This window comes from Rhea pennata, chromosome Z, assembly GCF_028389875.1.
Source record: "Rhea pennata isolate bPtePen1 chromosome Z, bPtePen1.pri, whole genome shotgun sequence".
In the NCBI taxonomy this organism is placed as follows: domain Eukaryota; kingdom Metazoa; phylum Chordata; class Aves; order Rheiformes; family Rheidae; genus Rhea; species Rhea pennata.
The window spans coordinates 3,767,789-3,782,199 of record NC_084702.1 but is presented as its reverse complement, the minus strand read 5'-3'; the positions used below and the strand labels follow the sequence as shown (position 1 = coordinate 3,782,199).

Genomic DNA, 14,411 nt, shown 5'->3' with positions numbered 1-14,411 from the left:
ACAATAGGATTGACATTTTAAAATAGAAAATAATTCCTTTCAAAAATATATGTTTTGATGGCAGAATTTTTCATATTAAGCCGATTTTGTTCTAATATCCCAGAAAAATCATTTGGGAATATCCTTGCTGGTGGAGATTTCAAAAAGCAAGCAGCACAGAGGTAGCTTTTGAAGTCTATTTTTGTGTATATTAATCTATATTGTGGTTAAAAAAAAGAACTAAAAAATATGACCAATAGAACAAAAATGGATGCTTGTCAGTTTTCACTCCATGCAGTGGAGGGCATATGTTCTCTGATTCTAGTGCTACCAACTGTTATATGCGGAAAACCCAGCTGACATCAGGAAAATCAAGAAAAAAATTGAAGGCTTCAGTAGGATGTGCTTCTGTGTGCCTCTGTGGGTGTTTCCAAGTAAATATTTGAGATAAAAAAAATTATGACCAAAACTCTTAAGAGAATTTGCAGTTTATATTTTTCAAGAAAAACTATGATAATGTTTAATATTTTAGGACTTCTAAGAATGCTTTTTAGTACCAGAATTGTACTGAGGGTTTTTTTAGATTTTTTTCCCAACATATCAGTGCGATGTTTATAAAGTGACTCAGAACTGATTAAGAATTACACAGTGCTGGATGTCTGACACGTATGATGTCTGGTTTTCCCCTGGCATTCATCCTGTCTCTGAGTAGAGGCAGAGTGTTCCCAGATTAGCTCAAATAACAGAAAACATCTGCTGGCATGCAAAAGACCCATTACAAACAAACAAGAAAAAAAGCCATTCACAAAATAGGAGTTTGGATCTTCCACCCTTTTTAATACCTCTTCCACCCAAATACTGTCTTGTGCTTCCTATCTTCTTAAGTTTTAACAGATAGACATCGTAGTGATATCTAGCTTTCTCATTCCCACTACTTCACAGACAGGTCAGTGAGATTGCAAAATTTGAGCCTGTTTGCTAACATAGAGTTCCTCAGCAGGCATCAGAACCATGATTATGCTGCATTGGATTGCTTCCTGTAACGCAAAGTGACACAAACAGAAGAATAGAAAATAAAGATGATTACTTGCCTAGCAAACAGCTGGTTCAGTGGTATCCTGTGAATGATGTTCTTGTGTACTTTCTACAAAGAGTGGTAAAGAATCCCATATTTGTCCACAGGAGGATTTTTAAAAACATATGACTTTTCTCTCACTGGTCAACAGACTTCAAAGTCTGTATGCTTCTGAGACATTCTAGTTCCTTCTTCAAATAATTAATTAAAAGAAGTCATTTGGTATAAGGAGGATAATGTAGCCCTATTCGAACCTAGTGTATGCTACCCTTGATGGCAAACAGTCAAACTCTTTCTTCCTCTCTGAGGACAATCTCTTTTTCATATCCTTTTTGTTCTGATTAGCATTACTGATGCCTAAGAACTCAAAGACATTAAGTGCTTAAGGACTGATGTGTCCAGAGACCTGAGTCTACCTAGGCACAACGTACCAATTTTTTTTATAATTCTTGCCAAAGTGCGTAGATGTATGAGAGGCTGGAAGCTCAACAATATCTCTCTAGTAAGAAAGAATTTGCATTAGAAGTGAGAAAATTGGTGAGGTTCATACCTCAGTCTGTATTTCCATATTTAACGTAACTTAAGATTCAAGATTTACAACATAAACGTGGCTTCATTATCTTGATTTCTGGAAGCATCGACCGCACCAATGCAAGCGTCTGACTAAGCCAATAGCAATGAAAAGTACTCAGCATAACTTTGGAGTTTTATACCACACTGCTGGATTAGACCCTCAACTTATCAAATGATTTTTTTTTTAATTTTAAATATGAATTTACTTGCTTGCATAAGTAGCTTATTTTTTGAGAGTGTAGAACAGGAAGGTAAAGAGAAGAGAAATTTGATAGATTCTGTTTTAACAGGATTAAGAGGGACTTTTTAGATACTCATCATCAGTCACAAAATATGCAGATTAACTGATTAAATGAATGCCTAACCCGGATATCCCTCATGGTGAATAATTGTTCTTCAGTTTACTGGAAATCAAGTTAATTGTAGCTTTTTCTTTTTCATCACAGACCCATCTGGACCTCTGCCTCTGTCACTGTTTCTGTTCTAGGGCTGCAAAAGGTGAAGACCTTTTCTTCACCACATAAGACCATATAAGAACCATAAGACCATATATGGTGAAGACCATCTTCACCATATAAGACCACATCTTATAACCCTCTCTTTCTGGAGAGATACTTCTAGTTTGCTGTCTGTCAAAGTTTTTAGAGTTCCTTCCCCCTACACCTCAAGCCAGATGCATTATATTAACCAACAGGTTAATATAATGAGGTTCAAAGTAACTAATTAATTCAGCAGACAAACCAGAAACATATAGATGCGAATATATCACTCAGTGATGTCACACAGCATTTCAGAAGCTTTAGAGAAAAAGAGTTACTTTAATTGCTTGGAAAGAAAAAGAAAAGTATTTTCAGAGCCACATACAATTCTTTGATGACTTCTCTGCTTTCTGTAGATCTGCTGATCTGTTAGTTGAAAAAAACAGAATTGTAGATTCTCTTACCAAAATGAAATCTACATTTTCAAAATATGTTTAGTGGAAATCTAAAATACTATGAGAAGGGAAATATTTGGATTTTGAGTGTTTTTACTGAGTGTTGTAGCTGGTTTTGAAGACTGGACTTTTTTTTTTTTCCCTAACTTTTGTCGAAGTAAAATTTAAAGATCCCAGCATTCTATGTAGAACAAAAGACAAATGTTAAACTTGGGTCTCTTTCAGTAGTTAGAGTAAAAATCTCAAAGAGAATTAATTCTTGAACCATCTTTCTACATGACTTTCTACCATGACTTTCTACACCATCACAATTTTCTTTCTTCTATAGAAATGATCCTATTTGAATATCTGAGAAGCTTTCTGACATTTTCAGACCTTCTGAATTATGTTCATCAGAACTGCCAGCAAAGCTCATGTAAATACAATGAGCAAAGAAGATCAACTCTTTCCAGCCTTCTTGTCAGTCAGTTTCAGTTTACATGTACGAAAATCAGCAATTGTCCTGAGAGAAATTTATTGGCAGAAATACAGCTGAATATGGTGTTTCTGTGCGCTGTGTTTGTCCACCTGATGATCCATGATGGAGGATCTGCTGCTAACAAGTCCATAGCTCCTGTAGTGTGCTAGGCTGGGACAAAAAATACGATAAAAGCTATCTTGATGTCTGTTATCTTAATTTGATCTAGTAGGTCTTATTCCATCTCTCACTTTTGCCATTGAAAATATTTATTTAATCTGTAGTATGTTAGTGCTGATAAGAAAATCTTATGTCCTTTCAAGAAGTCAATGGACAGTAATAATGTAAAACTGACAGTTTTGCAGCAATTTGGGGTTTGAATTGTTTTATTTTTTGCTTGTTTTAAAATGTGGATTTAACTACGTAGCTATTTTTGACAGTATATGCTAGTACATAATAGATGCTAACTACAGAATGAGATGTTGTTGCTTTTGGGCTTTCAAGTATCCCTCCTTCAAGGAGCCAGGACAGGTGGAATATTCTGATGGACTATGTGAAACAGGTAAAACAAGTGAGAGAAAAAAATACTGTTTGCATTTGATAGATGGGTAGCCAGAGATGTACAGAGAGATGAAATGATTCATTACAGGGAATTTGTAGAAGTTCAGGAGTCAAATGCATTTGGAAGCATTAATAACAACATAGTCTGCATTATAGTAACTGTGTTTCAGTATTATTTATTTTTTCCAGAAAAAAAATCTATTAGATATGAAAGAAAAACCTCTATTCTTTGCATTGCTTTTTTGTTGTTTGATTTACTGTACTTCCTGATGCTGTGATAACTTACATGTGAGACTGATAGTGTAATGAAGACAGAGCTCGACCATCTGATAAGTTGTTAAGTTTCTTTATGGTTCCTTTTTTTTTGGTCTCTGCCATATCCATATTTTCTAGGTTTCCATGGTTATTGTTTTGCATAGTTTAGTGGATTTTTTTTGACTTCTTTGACCTCGTCTCAGAGACAGTTCTTTATTGAAAATACTTGTAGTTATGGTAAAAAAATGTGGTGGTGATGAGAGAAAGATCAGCTTCTACTTCTCTCCCTGGAGCAAACACTGGATAACAGAATCAGAAACATGCTTTTGCTGAGGCAGCTTTATATGTACTGCCATGGCTCAGGGAAATTAGTGTATCCTAGATTTACAACTTCACGTTAATCAGAGTGGTAGAAGTACAGAGTTTGAAGGCAGCCCTCTAATTTTTGACCAGTCTGTCCTGACCAGATCACAGCTTGCTAGACTACAGAGAAAACTTACTCATTTTCATTTATCTGTTTCCTCAAGCTAGTGACCTTAGGTTGCTTGTTTGTGAGAAGAGATGATTTTCTTAAAAGGTGCTCTGGAAAAGGATAAGGTAGTTCAGACTTCTCTGTTTTCCGTACGGTTATGTATAGCATGTCTAGTGTTCAATAAGATTTATTGCTCCCCTTCAGAGCTCTCTGAGGACATGTTGTCCCCTCTGCCTTTATAAAGGAATGTATCACTACAGTTACCATGCGTGAAGAAGGCTGTGACCTTGTGACGGCTGGACTGTTTGAAACAGGACTAGAAGATGCAAAATAATTCCTGAAAAAGATATATATCAAGGAAATAAGCCTTTCTTCCTCAACAACAGAGTAGCATTATGATGGAATAAATTATAAATGTTAAATTGACTTAAAACTCATTTCAGAAGGGGGAATCAGCCTGGTGATTCTTACTGTCAGACTCTCCAAATGGTGATTCCAGTCTAACTCTTGATAAATTGTGGGAACTGATCTCTATCTTTTCTTTCTCAGTTCTGTTGCTGATGATTTCAAATGTATTATTCATACTGCAGTGATAGGCAGCTATAGTGCTATAGAGTTCTATGAGAGAATAGTATTACTGCCTTGCATGGAGGTTCATTTCCCATCAGTTTGTCTCCTTTGCTGAGGATTGCCCTTCCTAGTTCAATAATTAAGCTATTGCTAGGCCAAACCTTCTGTTGAGCTTGGTGAACAGTTTAGGAAAAAGTTGTCTGATCTACCTTTGTTAATGTCTTATAGCAATCCAAAGAGAAGTCATTAAGTACTGTCTGCTGGCCTTCCATATCTGCAATGCAGATACTTACATGACTACGTCCAGAGCATGTGGCATGTCTGTATGTGCATTCTATGGGTGGTGACTAAAGGGTTTCTTTCCCTGACAGTTGTGAGCTGCATTTTTTAGTCCACCGGTGCATGCAAGGTTTTCATGACTTTCTACACAAACTTAGCCTTGGCCCTGACACAACTGACTTAACACAAGCGGCTTGTGTTCACATGTTGTTGATTTTAAGAGGACCACAGAGCTCTGTCAAGTTCCCTAATCTGCACTTTTGCAGCTTTGTTGTCCCCACAGGAAAATCTACTTACTGTTTGACTGCTATGGAAATACACAGACTCAAAATAGGAGCTGGTATGTGATTGATGTTCCCTCTCATTCTGGTTGTCCTCTTAATATATGCAGTGTTATTTATTTTGTTTTGTTTTGTTTTTTAATAATTTGGGCAGTTTTGACTGAAGTTTATCCTCAAGTACAATCAAAGAACTTCCTACAGTAAAACATGAAGCAAAATGTGCATCCTGCATATGCCTTTTGGAATTTGAAGGCAAAAGATAAAGCTCAATCTTATTGATGTAGCTCTGGCAACAGAAGCTGTTTTCCTGCAAAGAAGAGACCTGATAAGTCTTAGAAATAATGCTTATCTGTTGCTTCGGCAAGATGAAGTAATACTTTTGCCATTTCTTACACGGCAGCAGGATTTGCCCCTTCCATTTCAAATACCTTCATTCTTCCCATCTACCAGCTTTGTGGACAGAGCTGCTCAGGCTGTCTTAATTAAAGCAGTAAAAATCCCTTCTTCTCCATTGCTGGTTAGTGCTGCTTCTGTGTGCCTTAGTAGTGCATAGTGAGATGAGAGACAACTTTTGTTAAACTATAACTCACTTTAATAACAGGAACCCAGAGAAGGGCTTTGCAGCCTGACAGCAGCCCTTGAGCTGGGTTGTTGGACCTGTGTCACAAAGAGGAACAACACTTATAGTACAAATTATTTACTTATCGTGGTATTTGTGTGCCATCACAAAAAGTACGTGTGCATCAGGACTATGGAAATACCAGATAATTTTCCGTGTTTGACACTATTGATATGAGACCCAAAATCTTGGGGTTACCCATTTAACTTCAAAGAATTATTTTCACACTCAGAAAACTGTGAAGCCAAAGTCTAAATGCTTTAATTTCCCCAAACACTTAGAGAACATGCTCTTCAGCAGAAGACATACCACAGGAGTGAGTGCCTTCAAGTGTAAATGGCTATAGGAATTTCCTAAAACAGAGAAGTCTGTGATGTTTTGTGTGTCTCCCTTTTTTACCCTTAAAAGGTTTTCTTTTACTTGGCTCCAGGCTGTGCTTAGAATCCCTCCAATAATGGGTCAGTGCAAACCATGGTTACTGATGGGTGACTGTTCTGTGTGACTGAGAAGAAAAATCCACTTTCAGCAAAGTCAGAGGTGAATAAAGACCTGACAGATGTTCAAAGCATTTTGGTGACAGTACAGAGTGAGACAGGCTTTACCCCTAGTGCTGATACACAGCATTTTCCCCTCTTTTCCTCTTTCCATCTCACAGTGAGTCTGAGAAACACCACAGGATCTTTGCCCTTTCGTAAGCTTAAAAATATACAGCAGAAACTTGAATTTTCTTCTCTTAATATGAATCAGTAGCACACTGATTCATGACAAAGAAAAGAAAGGTCACCTTGACATCTGGAATCGGAGATGCTCCAGGAGGGAATAATCAAAAGTTTGTTAATATTTGGATGAGAAAAGGGAAGCAATGAACAAATTCTCTGAAAGCCAAAACCCTGTCTGGCTTTGGAAAAAATTGCTTTTTAGAGTCAGATGATCAACTGAACTAAGAAACTTAGTTTACCAATAAATGTATACTGTCAACATTACTGTGGTGAAATAATGAGAACTGTTCCTCCACTGTCAACTCTAATCAGCTTAAATACAAAAAACTCTACCAAGTAATAGACAAATCCCTAATGCTTGAAACTATAATGCTCAGCAACTGAGACACTTCCAAACAACTTGCTGGATGAGATCAAACCTTTTATAAAGTGCCAATGAATATTTGGGCATTAGAACAATAAAACTATTTAGAATTTATGTGCTTTAAAATTAACTGCATACCAAGGATGTCTTTCCTTGAAGTTCTAGGACTTTGTGTGTTTGGGGGGGGTGGAGGGATTGTTTTGTTTTGTTTTAGGATGTAATTGTCCAAAAGCCCTACAAAGCAAGGGAAATATTACTTATTTCACTTTTTGAACAAGAGACCAAAACACAGATAATATACCTAATGTATGAGTAGCTACACAGATAGGAAATTCTGAGTAGAAGTGATTTTTCTTAGGTTGTACAGTCATTCAGGGTAGATCCAAAAATGAATAGTTCAGTGATTCCAAGAATACTGCTTATTTATTCCTAAAACTGTAGAGTTCTTGTATACATGAAGGTTTCAGCTTTTGTTGGGAACAAAGGAGAATAAAAATGTAAGACTTGACTTTAAAAAAAAATGCATTTTTAGCCATTCAATTACAAGAGAAGGCTTGACATTTTCTGGAAGTATTAAAATTGCAAATCGAACAGAGAAAGAGTTTGTCTAGTTGTATTTTACTTAAGGCCTGCAATATTTGGTATTTTGAATATTTGGTATCAGATCCATGGACAATGAGCAGATGGTGTGCATAACAATGACTGAAAAAGTTTAAAGCAAAAGTCTACCCAGCCCAGTGGAGAATGTCTGTAAGACAAGAGTATGAGAAAATGGTAAGGTGGTATTTTCCAGTTTCCAGCAATCCACATCTCAGAGGCTCTCTCAAAGATTTCAAAACACTCTTTGATCCTAGGAATTCTGACCAGGAGGAGGATCTCACACACTGCAATCTCAAAGTTTTGTATTAATGCTAGTTTTGTGTTCTACTCATTTCACTTTTTTACTAATGTTGCCTTTTTTCAGTGGAGGATTTCTGCCAAGGGATTAAAGGTCACAGTAGTTTTCCCATCCAGATGCAGAAGCTTTGGAATAAAGGCGAGTGCCCGTAATAGTGTTCAGGTTATGTTGTAGTTTGAACTAATTGATTAACTAACAGTTAACTAATAGTTTCCATTTTTACTGCAGATGATCACAAATATTTGTCTCTGTCCTGAGTCATAGGAACAAGAGAGCCTGGAGTGAGTAACTCAAAGACAGTGGTGCAGTAATTTACTTTCTGAGAAATCAACAATAGCAACAAAAGATTAAAAAAAAAAAAAAAGAAAAAGAAAAAGAAACTTGTTAACACAAAGTAGTTAGAGTTACTCATTGATATGGAAGTTTGTCATCAGCATTATGATAAAGATTTCATTTTGTATATTCCATGCCTTGTGCAAACAGTTGAGTTGCAGGGAACTGAGGATTTCCCTTTGAAGGAGCAACTGCCTGCCCATGAGCTGTGAAGCTTTATGGTAAAATAAGTGATGATAGAAGTGTTCAAGCTGAAAATTTGTGTAGCCTTCAGCTGAAATGAAGAAATTGCTTATTATCTCTCCTGTCATCTACCGGAGCTGATCCTAGCATGCCTTCTAGTACGAGATCTCAGCTGTTAACACACACAACTTCTTTTCCTGCCTTAACAGTTCCTCTTTAAGTATTTCTTTCAGTACTGAATTTAGCAGGTTAAATTCTACTGGGAATTCTACTGTAAGTTACTTTGTAAAAGTACTCTCGCAGATGTTTCTGCATGGTGGGCACAGGAAAGCAGACCTTTTCACCTCCTAATGTGGTAGCATTCAAATAGTTCTCTAAATAGCTCCATTGTAAAGATGAAAATATTTTCACTGAAGGTCGTGAGTACATCATGGTAAGGATCTCGACACTCTGGCCCTGATCGTAATGCTTGAGGATGTACAGTCAGTGCATTCGCTGTGTTTATAATACAGAGCTGGTATTACAATGCTTTCTATGATTATAACTACCTTTTAAAACAGAATTTTGTCAGCATTATGGTATAGTCATAAGTGGTAAACAAGCCTGCTAAAGACACCCTGCAGGCAGTCCCTGTCTTTCATAATCCCTTAGAACCCAGCTGTATCATCAGCAATGCCATGGCCCATGGCAAATCAGATGTGTGCACTATGCAGGAAGATGTGGGCACCTGACTCTCTGGAGAGGGATGAGAGGAGATGCAGCAATCAAAATCAGCATCTATAAAACCTCCCAGAATGCAGCTTGTTATATGCCCTTTCACCCTTGTTCTGTTATTTCCTGGATGATAGAGCAGTGTTTTGCAGACAAATAGAAAAGGATAGGATAGAAACATCAATATATCAGAGCAACTATGCAGCTTACAGAGTAGTGCTTAGTAACTATGCAGACCAAAAGGGGCATAGAAGTAAAGGGACATTAAATCAATAGCAAGTCCAAATTTTACTTTAACTCAGTAAGATCTGAGAAGAGTCTAAGATCTATAAAGTCATCCTTAGGGTTCCATATTTTAGTAACAAAAAAAGTGTATAATTTGCTCTTTTCTTAGGAACAGTGAGCAAGTTCTCTCTTGCATAAGCCTTTCATTATCATGTATACAAAAACAAAATGATATTAAATCAGAATAATTAAAAAAAATTACCTTGACAGTAGGGTAAATGAATAAGATATTGAAGATCAAGTTTAACAGTTATAGATTAGTTTTACTATGTTTTTCAATTGTCTGTTTCATGAAAATTCATATAAAAACATATTTTTATTTTTATAGGATTTTTCCTCAAATAAAATGACAGTAATATTTTTCTCTTGTTTAGATCTTGGTTATACTTGGCTGCCATGTATCTCCAGTATTTCCTCAGCCAGGTCTATTTTAATGTGGCTTAGCTTTAAATCCACCAACTAAGACTCAAAAGCTGTGAACTTCTCTCACTATATCCTGTTCCTTGGACTGAAGTTTTGCTTTGTAACCTATATGTCAGAAAATGAACAAGATGTAAGAAGTTTGTCTTTACATGTGATTTTCTGCTAAGCAAAATGGGCATGATTTTCTTTTAAAACTTTCTGTAGTTAATCTCTGGTGCCTGGAGACAGACAAAGAATTGAGTGTTAAGACTACCAGCTGCAGACTCCAGCTGCTAACTCAACCAACTGAACTCAGCTGCCTCCAACAGATTGTTCTGTTTTAGCATCTCATCTTTAATGGTCCACCTCCTCTCCCAGACGAGGGACAAGCATCAGCTGTAAAATCATGTAGCGGTACGTAAAGATACCTGTTAAATTTTCCATCTGCTTACCACATTTGAACGCCACGCATTTCCTTGTTACTAACACAATTACTGTCCCAAGAAAGACAGTCATGGAGGATCCAGTTGAAAGTTTTAGTTATTGTTGAACATCTGCATTTTGAATAAGCTTTTCTTATTTATAAAAAAATTTGAGACAATACAGAAGCAAAAATATCCATAAACCTTGTCTTTTAACTTTGATCATCTTGAAGGAAGAACAAAGGCTTGAAGAAGTTTTAAAATCTCAGTGCAATATTTGCTTCCATCAAGATTATCAAAAATTATTAATGATTTTGGCACTTCAGTGATAATTAGCAAATACCAAACTTGAGAGATTCTTTGAAGACTCTGTTCTAGTTAGATTCCCGGGGGCCAAAGCATCCAGTTTGGCAAGCCAGCACAAATTCATACACACACACACAAACACTCTGCAGTAGCAAGCAGTTTATTAGCAGATACTTACAAACAGACCGACCCGATGGTAATCTCGAGAAGGACCACCTCAATGCTTGTCCCGATCGTCTGCATGGCGAGAGAGAGAGTCGGCAGGAACAATCTTTTCGGGCGTCCCCGAGGAGGCAACGTGGTCCTCTGTTGTGTAGCAGCCTCTCCCTCCTTCGGAAAACTCCGGCATTTATGATTACTTGCGATAGGCAGGAGTCCTGGCACCTGGGGCCAGCAAGTGCAGGGAGTCTAGCCCAACTCCGCCCCGGTTGCATAACCGGGCTATGATACTGCGCACACGTGCAGACTTATTTCGGGGGCCACACTTGACTTTGGGGGTTGCTATTTCATTACTCTTCAGCTTCTGACCTTCATGCTGACTGCTTCTCATGGTGATTCTGTGGCTGGAAGCCACCGAATCTATATGTGACCAACCGCTGTTCTTTCTCACAGATTTCCAAGACCTTGTTAGTTACTTATTTGTATCCCACTTAACACAGTGGTATTGTTCTAGGCACTAAAAAGTTACAGCGCTAGACTATTCTCACCAAGTATCAGGTAGTACAGATACAAAAAGTTACAACACGGACCATTCCCATCAAGTATCATGTAGTACAGATACAGACTCCTGCATGCTTGGAGTGTACAAGAGACAGCAATGGTACAGGGCAATGGAAAGTCTCTGAATCCAAGCCCACATTTTTAGTGACAAGAAAACTGATTGTCCTAGGGCACCACATTAGTTCTCAATGAGACATACAGTTTTGCAAAAACTTGAAGTAATGGAAAGCATTAGTAAAACTGCTATGGTTAACTAACTAGCAATAAATACTAGCAAAAGAACATTAAGCAAAGTTAGGGTTGATAAGAGCAGTTAACAAAACAAAGAATAGCAAAGGACAGATAAAGGTAGATTATACTCCAGTTTATGACAGCTGAAATCAATCTTTTATTTTCCCAGAAAGATCTAACCAATCCTGTGAATTAAGTGTCACTGCAAGGAAGGGGACAATTAGCTTGCATAACATTTGCTTTACTTTAGCAATTAGATATTGAGTGTTAATTTTTTTATCTGCCTTACTTTGAATCGGTTGGCCAAAACAATATTTTTATGGTGTCCTCACATGATATTTTTTCATGTAGTCCTTCCTGAGCTGTGTGACTGCATTATGGCAGCCCTCAGGATCATCTGTCATGATAACATAGGAATGACTGTGGTCACCAGGCAGACTTTCAAAAAAATGTATGTATTTTCAGCAGATTCATCATCACTGAATCGTTTTCTCTGACTTACTTTCATAATAATGTCAGTTACACTATCTCAGTTAATCTCCTGGTTTGTAGAAGATCTTTTTGTTTGTTTTTTTTAGGAATCAACACAAATGAAGAACACAGTGTACAAAGAATTTCCTCTATCTAATCATTGCTATTTATCCCTTTTGATTTTAGATTACAAAATTGTGATATTTACATACTAGAAACTACTTTTGTAGTGCTTAGGGTGCAGGTGATAAATGCATAAATAATTGACTAGAAATAGGAAAAGAAGGGGAGGAATAAAGGGACAAATTCTTACAATATGCAGTAGAAGAAAGTTAGCAGTGGAATTCCTGCAGCAGTCCTTGCTGGTACTTAGACTGTTTAGCATATTCATAAGTGAGCTGGAAAAAGGGTGAGCAATGAGGTGATAAAGTTTGCTAATCTTATGAAGTAATCATCCCAAAAAATCCCTCTTATCCCAAAGAGTTAATGTTAGAACTGGAAAAGTGTCAAAGGGGGCAGCAATGGTGAATAACAGTGTGGAAATATTAGCGAGAGAGCAGTTGGCTTAGACACTTCTGCATAGAAGAGAGGTGAGCTGATAAAGAGTGAAAGACATGAGTGGTGTGGACAGGGTTTGACTGTTTACTGCTTTTTCCCCACACAAAATCTAGCCAGGGAGAGCCATTTTTTAAAAGAAAGAGTGGGAAATGGTCTTTTCACAGAGGCTGGCAGAAGAACTTCACATGGATTTAAGGATTTATTTCCCTTCTTGAGCAGGAAATTATCAGAGGCAAGAAAAGAGTTAGAAAAAGTATCGTGTTGAGTACTGGGCTAGATGGACCTTAGGCCTGAACAAGTACAATTGTTTTTACACTACTTTTGTAGTAAATCTGCTTAATCTTTAACAAGTCCTTTGGACGTAATGCATTTTCCTTCTAGATAAGGGCTCTGACAAACAGACAGAAAAGAACTGAAGTCACAAACCCCAAACTGTTGCCCTTCTGAGTGACCTACCATATCCCGCTGACAGATGTTGCCTTCCTTCGAGGCTTGGAGGGCTGCTCTGCTTGTGAATCAGCTCCCAAACTGCTGTGCATTTCAGCATGTTACTGTAAAACAGCTCTGATTTCAGTTTTTGAAATAAATCAGACATACTTACCAAAATAGTAGTAATGTGAGAAGAGGGTATGGAAGGTTAAAGCAGTAAGAGCCAACTGTTCTGCTGTTCATTGTGGCATGCCTGCCCGAGCTGTAAGTTGCAGGGAAGCCAGACATGTTTGTGGGTGCTAAGCTGAAAATCTCCAGTATGTTCAGTATTATACAGTAGTGTAATAGACCTTTTGAGTTATGAATGTAGTTATTCATCCTGAAATATGCATTGAGCATTTCAGCTTCATGAACCATAGCTAAAGAACAGGTTGGCAGGCTGGCCTCTTCACTGTCATGGAGATCTAATGTTTTAAGATACATCAAACTGTGAATCCGTGGGGTGAGAGCAGGCTTAAAGAGCCTGCTGTTGGCACTGTCCTCAGGATTTTAGAAGTTGTTTTTGGAAAACAAAAATATAAACAACTTCATTATGAGTAAGCAGAAGGAAAATAACAAATCCATTCTCTTTATGATTTCTTTATGCTTTTTGTTCCTTGGAAGTAAGGGCTAGATTGAGCCCAGCACCTAAAGATACTCTTAAAATGCAAAAATTAAATCCTTTTGAAACATTGTTCTGTGACAAAGAATAAATGAATCTTTGATAGTTTGAGCTTCCCATCCAGTTCCTAGTTGTTTTTTCTTTTTCTTCTTCAAAAACAATCAGCTGCTCTCACTCCAGATGCTAGTAGCTCATCTTTCCTCTAAAGTGCAGAAATGTCTGAGATGCAGGTGCTTTTCATCTTATGCAGTACATTTGTACTCAGATCTTAAATTCAAAAACTTAATGCTTGGAAACATGAAAGAGCTGGTGAGTAGGACCTGTGTGACTGCGTGCCTTCTGAGGGATGTTTAATGATATTTAATGAGCCAAGACCAGATTCACCCATTGTCCAGCTTTGTAGAAGGAAAAATATAATTGTCCAAATACCTGTACAGCTGCCAATTCTTACTTGTTTTGCACTGTTCTATCTATCCTTTAAAATTCTAGCTTCCTTCTGGTCTTTGTTAGTTACCAGGTGACCATATACATCCCCATAAACCTAAGAGCAATGCGCTGTTATACTCCATATGACAGTGGCAGAGATCAGGTAAACTTATGTCTGAATATAAACCTATAGGTATAGCAGTCTCTGTTCTACTTAAAAGTAGATCTTTAACTGTA

General features: G+C 37.4%; 1 protein-coding gene across 4 annotated transcripts in view; it reads left to right on the top strand.

The window, feature by feature from the left end:
* The window catches only part of MOB3B (MOB kinase activator 3B), an 84,552-nt gene that overhangs the window by 41,332 nt on the left and 28,809 nt on the right, over window positions 1-14,411 (top strand). The window contains exon 3 of one of the 4 annotated variants that reach the window (XR_009961214.1): window positions 10,176-10,364. The exons of the other annotated variants lie outside the window; for them this stretch is intronic. The gene's annotated coding sequence lies outside the window, so the exon portion shown is untranslated. The remainder of the gene's footprint in view (window positions 1-10,175; window positions 10,365-14,411) is intronic. 4 annotated transcript variants of the gene reach the window in all.